At 36.9% G+C, this 15,178-nt stretch overlaps 1 protein-coding gene across 1 annotated transcript in view; it reads left to right on the forward strand.

The window, feature by feature from the left end:
• Fgf13 (fibroblast growth factor 13) overlaps positions 1–15,178 on the forward strand; it is a 504,366-nt gene that overhangs the window by 186,221 nt on the left and 302,967 nt on the right. The gene's annotated exons all lie outside the window — the stretch shown is intronic.

Raw genomic sequence — 15,178 nt, forward strand, 5'->3', positions numbered from 1 at the left:
CCAGGCTTACCAAGAACTTTTAATGCCACAGATTAATACAAACAACTCCTTATACCAGCTTGTAAACAGAACCATAGAGCAGAGTTGATCCATCAAAAATAGTCTGTATTTACCGACATAATTCTTTACATAGAAGTTTAAAATTCTATTTTATACTTTCATGAATACTAAGGAAGATATCTTGGCACAGATATGGCAGACATGGTTATACAACTCCTAGAGGTAAGGACAATTTTGTTAAAAAAAACTGTAATTATATGGACAGAATCATGAACTAGTGTTCCAGAATGTGATATTATAGTTTTATGCAAGTAAAGATTTGTTTGTTGTAATATTTGGTTGGTATCATTTCTTTGGAAATAAGCTCTCGCTTAGATTGGCCTAAACTCCTGCTTCTACCTCCCTGCTGCTACAATTACAGAAATATCATCATGCCTGCTGGTTAGTTTTAAATACTGTTGTGCAGCAAGAAAGGCATAAAGTTTGATATGAAATAAATATGGAACACTAATACATGGATACATTACTTAATTACTGTAATCCCAGTTTCTATCCACTCCAGAATGAAGTTTTAATGTGAATTAGAAATATTTTTAGTAAAAAAAAATAAAAAAATAAAAAAAAAAAAAGAAATATTTTTAGTGTTTTATGGACTGTGGATATGTAATCTGGAGCATAGTAAGAACCCAAGAATGAGAATTACTGGTTATCTTTATGTTTAGAGTGACTTGTGCTATTACTTCTAAACATAAGAACAAGCTAAGGCGAGATATTGAATTTCAAATGAGTTCTATCTGGAGAGCAATGGAATGGAGGCTAGTTTAATTTTTTACATGGGTTTCCCTGTGATGTTGTAAAATTATATATATGATATGTGAGGTGATTTTTTTCAGGTCACTCATTGATTCAATGCATTTTAAGATCATAGAGGAGGCTCCCTGGCTATTTATCATGTCTGGATGATAGAAACACACATTGGAAAGAATCTTTGTAATCGAGAAGAATGGGTCTTTCACTCCAAACACTTCCTCTTTGGATATCTTCCTGTTGTGGTTAATAGGCAGAGGGAGGACACTAGGTAATGCATATGAATTGTTCCTTGCTACTGCTTTTGTTGTTATTTTCAAGATGAATATAGGGAGCAAAGAGTGTAAAGGTATTTCTTTTGCTTTTTGAAGGCATCGAACACTTTAATCAAAGCCTTTCAGATCTGTGTGTATTTGTCCTCATGCTCTGGTCTCAGTCTACTTGTGGAAATTTACCTCTTTCTTGACACGGCAAACCATTTATTGTTTTCCCAATAATCTTCACCTTTAACTTGTTCTACATCTTTATTCATAATATGTATCTTGTAAAACCTTTCTGTATCTATTTGCTCAAGTGTGACATTTTCCCAGAGCCTTTGGCTAGATATGATTGTACTATTCTACTGTAGTGGGAAGATCACAGACTTGGTTCCATCACTTGTAAACTAGAAATACTAATGCTTACCTCATAAATTTGAAGTATCAGCACATTTGAGACTTGCTACTTCTTTCAGTTTATTTGCTAATTCTCTTTCATTCAACCATCATTTTGGAATAAGAGCAATGGTTCTATTTTAACTAGTTTAGGGGCTAGATGGAACACAGTATATGGTGACATTTTTAATCTGTGAAATAGAGCATGGTCCCTGACACTACTAAGTCAAGATGGATGTGAACTGAAATTATCAGAAGGAAAGTTTTCTTCACTTGGAATTTTGGCCCCATAACCTAAGTTATAAAATACAAATGATAAATACTTTCGAATCTTTTGACTCTAGAGTTTTAATATGTCATGTGGATTTTGTTTGAATGGTTTCATGTGAATTATAATTTTGGGTAATGTCAAGTGTTTTCTACTGATTAAACGCTCCTTATGAGGTAATATAATATCCTTAGACATAGCTGCTTATTCTTACAAAGCCAAAGAATGTACCCCTTAATATTCTACTTGCTCTTCTTCTGGGATGAACTCCTAAAGGTCTAGGATCTGGAGGATTTTTTTCTATTTATTTTTTTTTACACTTAGAGGATTCTACAAGTTGGGGATCACTATATACTCCTTGTCTTTAGGTTTTTTTTTAATACACTCAGACCCAACCCTTAATGAATGTTGTTGTGAAAAGTCAATGGTTGCATTATCTCTAAGTTTTAGTTGTTTACTTTTCTAGGCATATCATGAAAATTAATTTATAGTGAATCATCTCATATCATAGTAGAGAGTACTCAGTTAACACAAGGAAGTAAATAAACATAATATACCCATTCCATCTATCTGGGTAAATTAACCTATGGGACTAATATGATAAGAAGAAAACACAGTAAATGGTTATAAAAAAAACGGACTTTGTTTTTTTCCTAGTTCTGGAGGCAGTCTGAGATTAGGAGATTGGTCACTGTGCAGTCCTCTGTTATGTAAGCGATTGAGTCCTCCCTTTGTCTTCAGATGATGTTTCCTCTGCCCACATCTGTTTCCTAATTTAATATTTTATAAGGATACCCATAAGATTATATTAGAGACCCACATATATGACCCCACTCAGCTTTAATTATCTTTTTATTGACTCTTTCCTTCAAATATAGTCACCTTCTAAAGTACTGGACATTAGTACTACAACGTGAATTTGGCAGACCACAACTGCCCTAAAGTGAATTTTTGATTATGATTAAAAGGATTTACACTTTGTGACAGATTTACTATTAGGCTTGACTATCTGCATAACATATCCTCTAAGGTAAGTGAGTCTAGACTCTTTATATAGGCATAGGTGTTACTCCAATACGATTCACAGTCACCTTCATCTCAGAAGATGCTAATAAATCAAGGAAGTTTGTATGTGAAGCATAAATAGCTTCTAGTCAGGCTTTGGGATAGGATTTCAAAGTTTAAACATTGACATCACTTGTCAAGATAAATATTTGCTTCTCATTTCGCAAATGAGAAAAATAACATTTTGACATGCCAACATGATTTGTTCAAAGGTGTAAAACTACTTAGTACTGGACTTGAGATCCAAATAAAAAATCTGATTTTAAACTCACAGTCTTGTCACATGCATCCTTTGTAGGAGAGATCACCTTGCTAGCAGGTGGCGGGGTCCCCCGAGGATATTTTTTACTTATAAAGATTGCAAGCGTGCTCCCAACCACCCCTTCTGTTTTCCTGTTCTCCGTGGGAACCTGTGGTTCTATAAGTCTATTTCCCCATTAAAGCTGTATATATTTTTACAATCTGTCTGCATTCATTTACACCGATACAATCCTTTTATCTGGATTTGAGATGATAAACTTTCTTTTCTCATTTCAATCCATTTTGTTAAGTGAAACAGATTCTATGTAAGAGTTTCTACATGTTCACAGTGATAGTTTATTCATATGTCCTTTTACCATACGCCCATGTTTAATATGAGTTGATTGTCTGGATTTGAGATGATAAACTTTCTTTTCTCATTTCAATCCATTTTGTTAAGTGAAACAAATTCTATGTAAGAGTTTCTACATGTTCACAGTGATAGTTTATTCATATGTCCTTTTACCATACGCCCATGTTTAATATGAGTTGATTGTCTTCCTACATGTGCTGTCTCTGTTTTTTTTTTTTTTGAACTTGTCATACAGACTCAAACAAATGAAAAATCAGGAAAGGATCATAGAAAATGTTTAATTATAAATTTAAAAAAAACTTGGGGGTGAGAGTGCAGAATGCTTTTTCAGCCGCACTGATGTAATGAAGTGATTCAGATTTGTCCTATGGCCTCTGCAATCAAGATCCACACATCACTCTATAGTAGCCAAATGATTTGTTTGAATCATTTCTTAGGAAATTTTCCTTCCATATCCACAGGATAAACTAGAAAAATTCTGGCTCTCTAAACATTTTCTATGCGTGTGATAGATTTGGGGCTGCTTAGTCTTTGTGAATGGTTTCGTTCCTGAGTATTGATTCTGTGAAGAGAAATGGGGTATTAGGGGTTTTAGTGACAGATACATTTCAGTGTACTGGAGGACTATTTATAACTAATGAAGGTTGTGAAAATAACAATGTGTCCTACTGTTGAATTCATTAGAGATTACATAGCCTTCTATACATCATCTGATTTTCACAAAACATACTTAACTGATCAGTCAAAGATTGTTGTATATACTTCTAAGACTTAGAAACTGGCATTCAAAGAAGTTAAATGCAGGCAGAACAAACATCCAAGTCTTTTGATCACCCTCAACTTTCTTTCTAAATTATTCATTCTAAATTTGACATCCTGTAGTCATTCACTTTCAACTTTGGGGTAACCTTTTTTCTTTTGCAAAATTTTCTATGTAGAATTGTGTTAATTGATAGTTCCTTACTAGTTTTGAATGTCCAGGCAATTTTCTGTATTATCCCCGGACTCAATGAAGCAGAACACTTAATGGAGTCAATCCACATCTCAATTTTCCTTTCTAGTATTTTATTCTTGATGTTAATTCATACCAAATATTCACCATGTATCGAACATCATTCTTGTGGGAGCTGCTGCCTTTACAATCTTTCTAAAGTTTGTAATATTTCTCTAAGGGAGGTATTGTCCTCTCTTCCTTACAGATAAGGAAAAGAAGGCTTGGAGCTATTAAGTAATGATCTTTTTCAAAATCACACAATACAGTCAGAGCTTCAACTCTTAGACTGCACTCAGATAATTACAAGTCTTTAAATTCAGTGAACTGATTTTTTAAAAATATGAATTATTTAGAAGTTATATTTCAGAGAAAGTAATTTCTTAGAAAAGAAATTGATAAAAGTTTTTCATCTTAAAATACTATGGAATAAAATAATCTACATAATTCAATAAGATAACAGTCTTCTTATTGATTAGATAGCTTATATAAAGTTGTGAAGTTATGGGAGATTCTGTTAGAAATTTCTCTGAGTAGTAGACCCTATGAGTAGTACACAGAGAGAGCTTTTCTGCTCATTTCTGCATCAAATATTTCTTTGGGTTGTTATCTTTCTAACTAACCAAATCCCCCTTCCCTTGTAGCTATCACTTTTAGTTCACATAAAATCACTTAATGAAAAACATGCCATTATAGATGTCAGTGCCTGATTGCTGTCTCGATTCTGGGTGTAATTAGTATTAATTACCACATAATGTACATCCATTGGAAAGGAGGATTTATTCTACTAGGATGATCTTTACTGTTTAATTTGAGCAGGCAGAGTTGTCAAACTAAGCTGATTTACTTCACATTCACAACGTGTATGATCTGGAAACACCTAACTCCCTCTTCTGCTGCTACCTGCAATCTACTTTCATCACGAAGTATCACAGAGGTCCACATCTGGGCTGGACAAGTAATCCATACAAAACTGATCTTCATCATATTAAAGGTCCACCCTATTGAGTAGACTGCCACCTGTTGTTGTACTCTGACTTCTTCAAAGTGTAGTCTGTTTTTGGTAAGCTGAACATGTCCCTTCTGCCCATGTACCTCCAAGAAGACCAGCAAGGGTCCTTAAAACCATGGCTACAAATGACTTTAATGGGAAATTAAAGTGGGGAAAAAACCCAGTGCATAACATAGCTAGCAGACATAGGTTCAGAGGCAAGGAGGAATTCATTGTTTTAATATTAAAATAACTTTATGGTGTTAGAGTTCATGTATAATCATACAATCAATTAGTTAAAAATATATTCATGAATGACTGGCAATATTTATTTTTCCAAATTTAGACCACCTGGAGCTGGAGAAATTGCTTACAGGATAAAGTACATAAGGTCTCCAGTGACCACATGGTAGGGTACATCTCTAATTCTGATCAAAGGGTGTCAGAATTAAGATAATCCCTGAGGCATATGGAGTGGCTACTCTTATAAATCCACTACTTCTAGGTTCAATGACAGATACTGTTTCAGAAAACAAGATAGAGGGTATAAGAGGAAGGCACCTGAAAATGTTGGCCTCTTCCTTTAGCTTATATCTCCACCTACAGCTGCACACACGTGCAGAGGCTACTCATAGAATTATATTACCAGACCCAGAGAGACGATTATCACATGTACTCACTTATATGTGGTTTTTAGACATAAAGCAAAGAAAAGCCTACAAATCACAATCTCAGAGAACCTAGACAATAATGAGGACCCAAAGAGAGACATACATGGACATAATCTACATGGAAAGTGGGAAAAGACAAGATCTCCTGAGTAAATTGGGAGTATGGGGACCTTGGGAAAGGGTTGAAATGGAGGGGAGAAGGCAGGAATCTGTAGTGATGAGGTGAGCAGGCCTGCTTTTCATCCCGCCCAGCTCCTGCATGGCTAGCTTAGCCCCAGAAATAATAACACAGAAACTGTATTCTTTTAAACACTGCCAGGCCTGTTATCTGTAGCCTCTTGTTGGCTAACTCTCACATCTTGATTAACCCATTTCTAATAATCTGTGTACCACCACGAAGTGGTGGCTTACCTGGAAGATTCTAACCACCGTCCATCTTGGGTAGGAGAAGCATGGTGTCTGACTCACTTCCCTTCTTCCAAGCATTCTGTTCTGCTACTCCACCCACCTATGTTCTGACCTATCAGGCCAAGCAGTTTCTTTATTAATTAACCAATGAAAGCAACACATAGATAGAAGACCCTCCTACATCACAGGAAAGGGTAGCAGAGAAAAATATTGAGCTCAATAAAAATCAATAAAATTTAAAAATATATATTACCCACTTTTTGAATAGAAAAACACTTATGATAAAATTGTCACTACCACTAAAACTTTACTGTCTAGGCATAGATATTTAAGGTGTCATAATACAGGAACTACTTTAAAAGATTTCAGACTAAAATTAGATTTCCCAGTTTGAAGATGTAGTACATGGTCTTCATAGAAAAAGTGTGTGCTATGGGATAATGCTTTTGTACCCTGCAAAGATTTGTCACTCATATTGGTTTAATAAAACACTAATTGGCCAGTAGTCAGGCAGGAAGTATAGGAGAGGTAACCAGACTAGGAGAATTCTGGGAAGATGAAAGAACAGAGTGAGTCACTAGCCAAATCAGAGGAAGCAAGTGCGAATGAATGCTGCACTGAGAAAAGCTGTGGGACCAGGCAGGAAAAAAACTTCCATCTACAAGTGTGTTGGGAGATTTTGAGCTGGAAATGACAGTTTATTTCCCATAATCCGGTGTACCTTTGCTTTCAGCTGCATTCCATATTTTGAAGTATGAAATTATTTTTAAATTATTATAAAATTATTTTTCTTATCTTATAATTTCTGCTCTTACTGTTTGTTGCTCAAAGTCATTAATGACTATCCATTTTAACATATATTTAGCAGGAAATTACGATTGCAGCCTTCATACTCTACAGAATACCTTCTCAAGGCAACAGCATTTGATTGTTAACTTAGCCTGGGGCTGGTTTGATATTCTGAGGTCTTACAGTTTGTCTCCCTTAGTAACAAATATCTATACATCTATGTATCTATGTATCTATATTTATCTAACACATGGACCACCATCATGGCCTACTTCAGCTATTTATGAATTTCCATTTGTTGTCTGTTCCCATCAAACAAGGCTAAAAAAACTAAGAGTTAAAAGGGAAAAGTGATTGTTCATAGATAAAAGAACATTGTAATGACAAAGGGGTACTAGGAATCACATTTCCTAAGTCTCAATCATATTTTTCCACAACCACAATTGTCCTATGTCTTATTCTAAAAGTTTAACACTAGGCTTTATTCTTTCATATCAAGAGCTTCCCAATGAGGAATCTGGAAGGAATAAAACTCATATCTGAGGATCTTTGAAGATGGCAGTTAGATGACAGAAAGGCATCATGAAAGCTGAGAAGAGCTTCTAGTCCTGTGGAAGAGACACGGGTTTAGTAGTTAGATACACATGGGTTCAGTATCTGCCATGCTACTCTAGAAGCAGAGTAAGTCTGAATTACTTACTTTACACACTGCACTCTTTTGTCTCACATACGAAGGGCATTCACAGGTGTTTGGTGAGACAGTAGAAGGGAAAAAATAATTGCCTCATGTGGTTATATAGGGAATAAAAAAATCCATAATGTAGTAATAGATCAACTGCAAAATAATGATAACGGCTAATTTTGTCATGTACTTATAGCTAACTCCTTCTTCTTTCTGTGCTTGATTTCAAACCTCACCTAATACACTATCTTTGTGGTCATTGCTCTTGTGAAAGCTCACTTGGGCAGTTAAGTGGTATCCATGTTTTACTTTGTCCCTGAGAGGAGAAAGGGGGACTAGTTTATTCTCGGCAGTTATGAATACCTGCTAAAGTGATGCATTGTTTCTAGACTTACTATATGAAGTGATAGTGAAGGCTTTTTTTTTCAAGACAGGATTTTTTCTGTAGATTTGGAGCCTGTCCTCTTGTAAACCAGACTGGGCTTGAACTCACAGAGATCTGCCTGCCTCTGCCTCCCAAGTGCTGGGATTAAAGGCATGTGCCACCACTTCCCGGCTGTGAAGGCTTGTTTGATTTCTGAATTTCCCTTCCTTTTTAGTTTGATCTCTCTGTTTATTGCTGGTCAGATCATCTACTATGTGAATGTATTCATTTGCACACTTAATTTCAGGGATGCCTGTATATCATGCATCTTATCTCAGTTTGCTTATGACAGTTCCTCTAAGTTCTTCGTCTTTTCTCTGCACAGTGTGGATGCAGATGAGATACATTCCAGGTGACCATATACTGCTGCTGGATATATAGTTTACCTCTTCTCTTGCTCTGAGTGACTTCTGAACAGCCTGAAAGACTAGGTGATGAGGCCCTACCCCACATTTCAAACTGGCCCTGGTAGGATTCTCTGAAAGTCATCAGCCAGAGATAGTCCTAATCAAAGTCTTTTGTTTCTTTGATACCCAAACTATTACTGCACAATCCTTGTCTGTGTTACCCATGGGACAAAAAATTATATCTGTAGTGTAGTTCTTATGGGAGGTTTAACATTGATAGAAAAGAATAGGAAGATCTGGCTCCCCATTACAGTGAGCATTACAGTGGAGTCGTTATAAATTTCATGAACAAAGGAGAAGGTAGAATGGTGTAATGCTTGCAGAGATGATGTCAGTCTCAAATTAAAAAATAAAATCTTGTAAATGGCCTAGAAGAATCCCTAAGATAAAGCTTCTATGTTGAATAGCAAAGCACACAAAATCCTCGAAGAACTCAGTCAAAAAAATTGTCAATAGAGTGAGAATTTCTTCAGTTACATTCTTCAGGAAATATTGAGGGGTTCTCCCCTTGTGTACTAAGAGCTAAAAGACACCTCTGAGTCTAGATAAAACTGGATTCTTAATGAACCATCTAGAGATTTGCTGTTTGAGATAAAATCTTGAGAAAGTTTCTTTTATATGTACAGGAAAATGTGCTTTGTAGCCAGCAAACAAAAGGGCACATTTCTATTCCTTAATGGCTTTTACAGGGAAGCTGGGGGAGGAGGAAAACAAAGAGGAAATTTTCTTATCATTTAAATGATCAAGTCTGTAGCTGATTCAAAGCTGAACTAAAAGGTAGTCTGTGGGTAGCCACCAATATGCTTGTTTCTTTGCTCAATTGCAGTGCAGTTCTGTACGGGGTCAAAACACCTACCCTAGCTCTTTTGGGAACACCTTACTTCCTAATGGAGATAACATTCTGTGCTTGTTGACTCAGAGAGATACTTTGCTCTAGAGGAGACAGTGTGTAGGAATAGGAACATGGGTTCTGGAATCTCAGCTCTTTCATTTGTTCCTCATTTACCCAGGGCAGATGATTCACCCTCTTTCAGTTTCAGTCTTCTTGATGAAGAGATGGAGAGAAGAATAGTATCAACTTCTGATTCTCTAACTCACCCAAAAAACACTTCTTTCCAGGACACACAGATCATCAATATAATTGTTCAAGGAGAGACTGCTGTTGATTTTGTTGACTCTACCTCTTTGAACATGATGCTAATGGGAGTGTTTCCTATTTGGGATCAGTGAGTACCCATTAAGAAAAAGTGATACATGCATTGTCAGGTTACATGTTAAAGTTTTTGTCTGTTATTTTTACAAACTGTGGCATTGGTTTTGAGGAACTCTGGGTTAATGACTGGTTATGTTAAGACAATAAGAGTAGAGAGGAGCCATCGGATTTATATAGACTACTGAAAGATTCATTTTTTTGAGAACACAAGTAGACCATAGATACATCCCAATTTCACCTTGAATTTCAGGAGTATAGAGTCCCATGTAAATACCATCAGAGAAGGTTAGGGAATTTCTATATATGATGAGGGTTGCATCTCTTTCTTTTTGCCTTTAGTGTATGAGTAAGGAGAGATAACACTTGATTTGGGTCTTTCGTGGCCAGTTGATTTACGGCTTAGTTTCCACACATAGATTCTGTCTAGCAGTTTTGGTACTGTCATTATGTGATTAGAGGAAGCCCAGTTGCTTCATATCCTGGCAGTTTAAATCAAGCATGAACATCTCTAGAAAAATCCAATTTCCAACGTTTGACTGCTGTTGTTTTGGAGAATAAGTTTAAACACCATCCTCTGTTCCCCAAGCATTTGGAAGCAAAATACAATGATGATTGTTTTTAAAGACAATTACCGAAACACAGAGATATTCTACCAAATATACAGTGAACAAGCCTCTCATCAGAGTCGGTCTACCCATAGCTTTGCTCCCCACTCTAATATTGCTAGAGAGAAAATAGCACATTTATATATATATAAGAAATGTACCTAAGTCTCTAGGTTTAAGACTCAATGTATAGCTGGAAAGTTTCTTGAAAGTACATCAAGCTGAGCCCTAAATCTGAGTATTTGGGGTGGGGAGATCAGTATTTAGATGGTTTTTTATTGTTGAATAACACATTTAGTTGTAATTCCTACTTGATGTATTCCAAATTATCTTTCACTTTTGATATCACAATGAGATCATTAGTTGTACATATAATTGGTGGTTGTATGATAAGAATAGGCCACACATTCCTATTACCTACAGAATCAAAGCCTGTTTCTTAGAACAATGTATATGCATGCATCCATGGCACATACATACGTGCATGCACACACACACAGTACTTGGAATTAAACCAGGGACTCACATATGCTCAGCAGAGACTCTGCCACTGAACTATGGCCCTGTTCCCAACTTATTTTACATTCATAAACAGTATTTGAACATTACCAGGGACTTCTTGTTAGGCTTTTCTTACTATATTCATACATTAAATATGAATTTATTTATCTGTTTAGTATGCCTCTGAGATTTCTCAAACAGCAACATTGGCCGCTTCCCTCTCTCCTTGTATAAAATCAGAGATGCACAGACCACCACAGATTAACTATGGAAGTTTATTCACTTACAGCTATATCAGGTGTGTTGGAGGCTGGGGATAATTTGGCCACATAGTTGATTTTAGGAATGAAAACTCAGTCCCCAAACTAGATAACGTGGCATGCTACATTTTTAATGAGTTTATATTTCTCTTTCAACTTAGAGCAGTTGGTTCATCATTTTGATTCCTGACAAAAGCATTCTGCTTAGATACTCAGCTCCCGGGTGGGTTGGAGTTTTAAAAAATCTGTGCTAAAGTAAAGGGGATTCATATTTTCCTAGACAGTGTTCCCTTGAAGGTTTCCCACAGCATCTGTAACCAGAGGTGTCCCTGTCAATCTCATTGCTGGCTAGGGAGAAGTCCACAGTTACAAAACACAGGATTCTTTTCTGTCATATTTGTTTGGTAAAGACCCAGATGTGCTGTAGTAAATGCAATGCATCCAGTGCTTAAGCATGCTGGTAGTTCCCTCATCATTGCTCACTACTGCCAATGACTTTGGGTAACTCAGGAGTAAATGCCCTCGAAGATGGAAGTAGGATTTGAAAATGACCAGAATACAGGCTATGGTCAAAAACTCTTTTCAGTTTACAATGTATAAGGAATTTACTTCAGAAGAGGGTTAATTTTGCAGGTTTCTCCCTCAGTTCTGTACCTTCTTTTCATTTTTCATTCCCTTCACATCCCAAGTTATTATATTTAGGGGATGTGTACCTTGGTGACCCAAGTTACAAAAGATACATCAAGTCCTTCAGACAAGAGCATCCAGAAGAGGTTTGGGGTGTTTCTATAGCCCTTGACTTTTTGACTTCGATTAAAATCCATTTGGTAAAGTTGTGGTTTGAGCTGTGTGGGCTCACGATGTCAGGCTTCTGGAAAACATGTGTGGTACAAAAGTAGCTAGGACTCCTTTGTGATTATATCCACTAAGCTGTGTGGAGAAGTGCGTGGGGAAGATGATGCAGCAAGGAGAAACTGGTCTAGTTTTAGCGTGCAGGCTCTTGTTCTTAGGTCAGTGTTGGAAATGACCCTTGGTTTGACTTTAAAGAAAAAAAGAGTAAAAGATGCCAGATTTGTCTTCTTTACGTAGCTGCAAAAATATTTTGTTCTCATTCCTTTTATTTTACAATTATTCATTATGTGCATGTTTAAGTGCGCATAAATGAGGAAGGGTTACATGTGTACGCCATGAAACTTCTGCAGAACTCAGAGGATAACTTGCAGGAGTTCACTTCTTCTATAATTTGTGTGATCATGATCAAACTCGTGTTATAAGTCTTGACAACAGACTCCCCTACCAAATGAGCTTGCTTATTGTGTATCCTCATTTGTGTGTGTAGGTGTGTGTGTGTGTGTGTGTGTGTGTGTGCATGCGTGCACATACATGCATGTGTGCATGTGTATGCACAAAGTCACATTAAACTTTTGTATGATTGCAAGCATCTGAACTCAGGCCCTCGTGCTTTTTCGAGGAGCCATCTCCTCATCCTCACCCCTTATTTTTGCCTTATTTTCTGGATTCTGAAAAGCCATCTTTTGAGGGAGAACTCTGCCCCAACCAGAAAACAGTAGATCACATTTTGCCCCTCTATCTGCAGCTCAATATTCATGTACCTCGTGTTTGTGAACATTAAAGTAAACAAAACCCTCCCATCTAAATTCTGCTTTAGCTAAGGCAAAATGAGTGAACTTAGTAGTTACTCGCTGAACTGAAGCCGCTTTCAGATGGAAACAGTGCTTCATTATGGTATAAACACAGCAGGGAAAAAAAAACAGGCACCCTGCTGCAGCACATGTTCCACTGGGAATCTGACAAACATATTGGCCTCAATGTAAACAAGCAGCATTTGCCTGGATTTGTGAAGCTCGTTAACCCTTTCAGAATCCTTACTGCTAGCTACCTAATACTCTACTGCCTGGAATCCGTACTTTTGAAAATTGTCATGTTTCTGCCAGAGCGAGACTTGGGAAATAGAAGTGACAAATTAAAACTCAGGATGCATTTTTTATACAAGTAGTTATTTATTTATTTGTTTTTTTAATTATTGTATTGCTGGAGATAGAATAGAGGAGCTTTGCCTTATCTTCTCTGTCACTGAGACATAGTCCTAGCACTAGTGATGTATTTATTGAGTACCTATTCTGGCCCAAAATATTACTTGGTACTGGAATTATTACACAGTGAGAATTGGGATTTTGGTTTCGTTAGTCTTTTGAGAAGATCAAGCACACACACACACACACACACACACACACACACACACACTCACTCACATACATGCACACACACTCACATACATGCACACATGCTCAAATAGAAAGCTCAGGCATTTTTTGACAGTGATCTTGGGTAAATGGTGTAGCACAGTTGTTCTAGGGAGAGGAGCTTATTAATAGGTTCTCATAGGGCCAAGGAAAAGACTCTGAAGAGGACAGGAGAAGGATTCATGGCAATGGAAGAGGACAGGAGAAGGATTCATGGCAATGTCTACCTGAACACAAATAATTTTTGAGAGCCTCTCACTAGCCAGATGGCAGAAGCACATTGAAAAAAAATGTGTCAGGCATGATCCAGACTCTCATGGTGTGTATTCATTAGTGTGGAGTCAAGCGTTGTATTGTTTTTAACTGCTTAATTCATTAAACATGTGTAAGATACTGTAATTTATTGATAATTAATGTAAAAATTTAAGTAAAAGGGATGGGAATATTGGAGTTAACTGGTTATCACCTGCTCCTGGATTCTGTGGAAGAATTTAGAAATCTGAAGATTAAGAGCCCAAGAATGTTTTCCTACCATCTTCTGCTTTATAGACATTAATTACTCCTTCTATGTCTGCTTTAAATTTACCGCTCAATTTCCCCATCCTAAAACTACACAGACATTGCCATCTATGTATTCCAGAGGACTTATTTTTCTGCTTTGGCACTCCTGTGGCAGCATCAATCTTAACTCTAAATCTATTTTCAAGTTTGAGAACTAACAGAGATTGACCAGATTTCCCATTTCCTGATGTCAGAGTGACCATTTTCCATTCTGACTCAATCAACCATTAAAACTTCTCTCAAAACTGTATGACTTCCTCTTGCACTTATCGAGAGAAGTGATTATCAATTTAAGTACAGACAACCATTACTGAAGGAAAGAGCAGAGACCCAAGCAGCAGCACCTTAATATCTGACAAGACATGCCTATTTGGTAAGCAAGGAGACTAGGGTTGGTGTAAAAAGGGCTCTATGTGGCAAGGGGTGGAGAAAATTCAGAATGGGATGAGTAGTAGAATGGGTGCAGATTTTAGGAGATTATTTGGGGTATGAAAGGAAGCAGTCTTCATTTGTCTTTAGCTTAGAATCATGTTCTACCCCACAAAAGAGCCAGAAAAAACAACAACAACATAAAATTACTGGGTAATTGCGGAACTAGAAGGCTTACTAAGACTGTTTATCAGCCTATATCATCCTTGATTTGGGGTGCCCACATATCCCTCTCAAAGAAACTTCTGCGTTTTCTCTCTTCCCAAGGGGAATGAACCACCTTCTCTGTAATAAGGGCTTCCTGGAACATGATCACGCTTTCCTTTGAATCTGTACTTCAACTGACTGACAATACTGCGCAAATATTTTCCTACAAGAGAACCATTTTCCACAGACAAAAATGAAACAAACCTACAAGTCTCTGCTTTCAAATGCTGGATATTATAGCAAATGCTTATAGTCATGACACCAGGAAAACTGATGCCGTAGAATCCTAAGTTCAAGAACAACCTAATTTACACAGCAAGTTCTGGTTGCATGAGATTCAGTCTCAACAAAACAAAACATCTGACCTTT

The sequence above is a fragment of the Microtus oregoni genome, unplaced genomic scaffold (assembly GCF_018167655.1).
Source record: "Microtus oregoni isolate MIOR12 unplaced genomic scaffold, Mior012 000052F_001, whole genome shotgun sequence".
Classification (NCBI taxonomy): Eukaryota; Metazoa; Chordata; class Mammalia; order Rodentia; family Cricetidae; genus Microtus; species Microtus oregoni.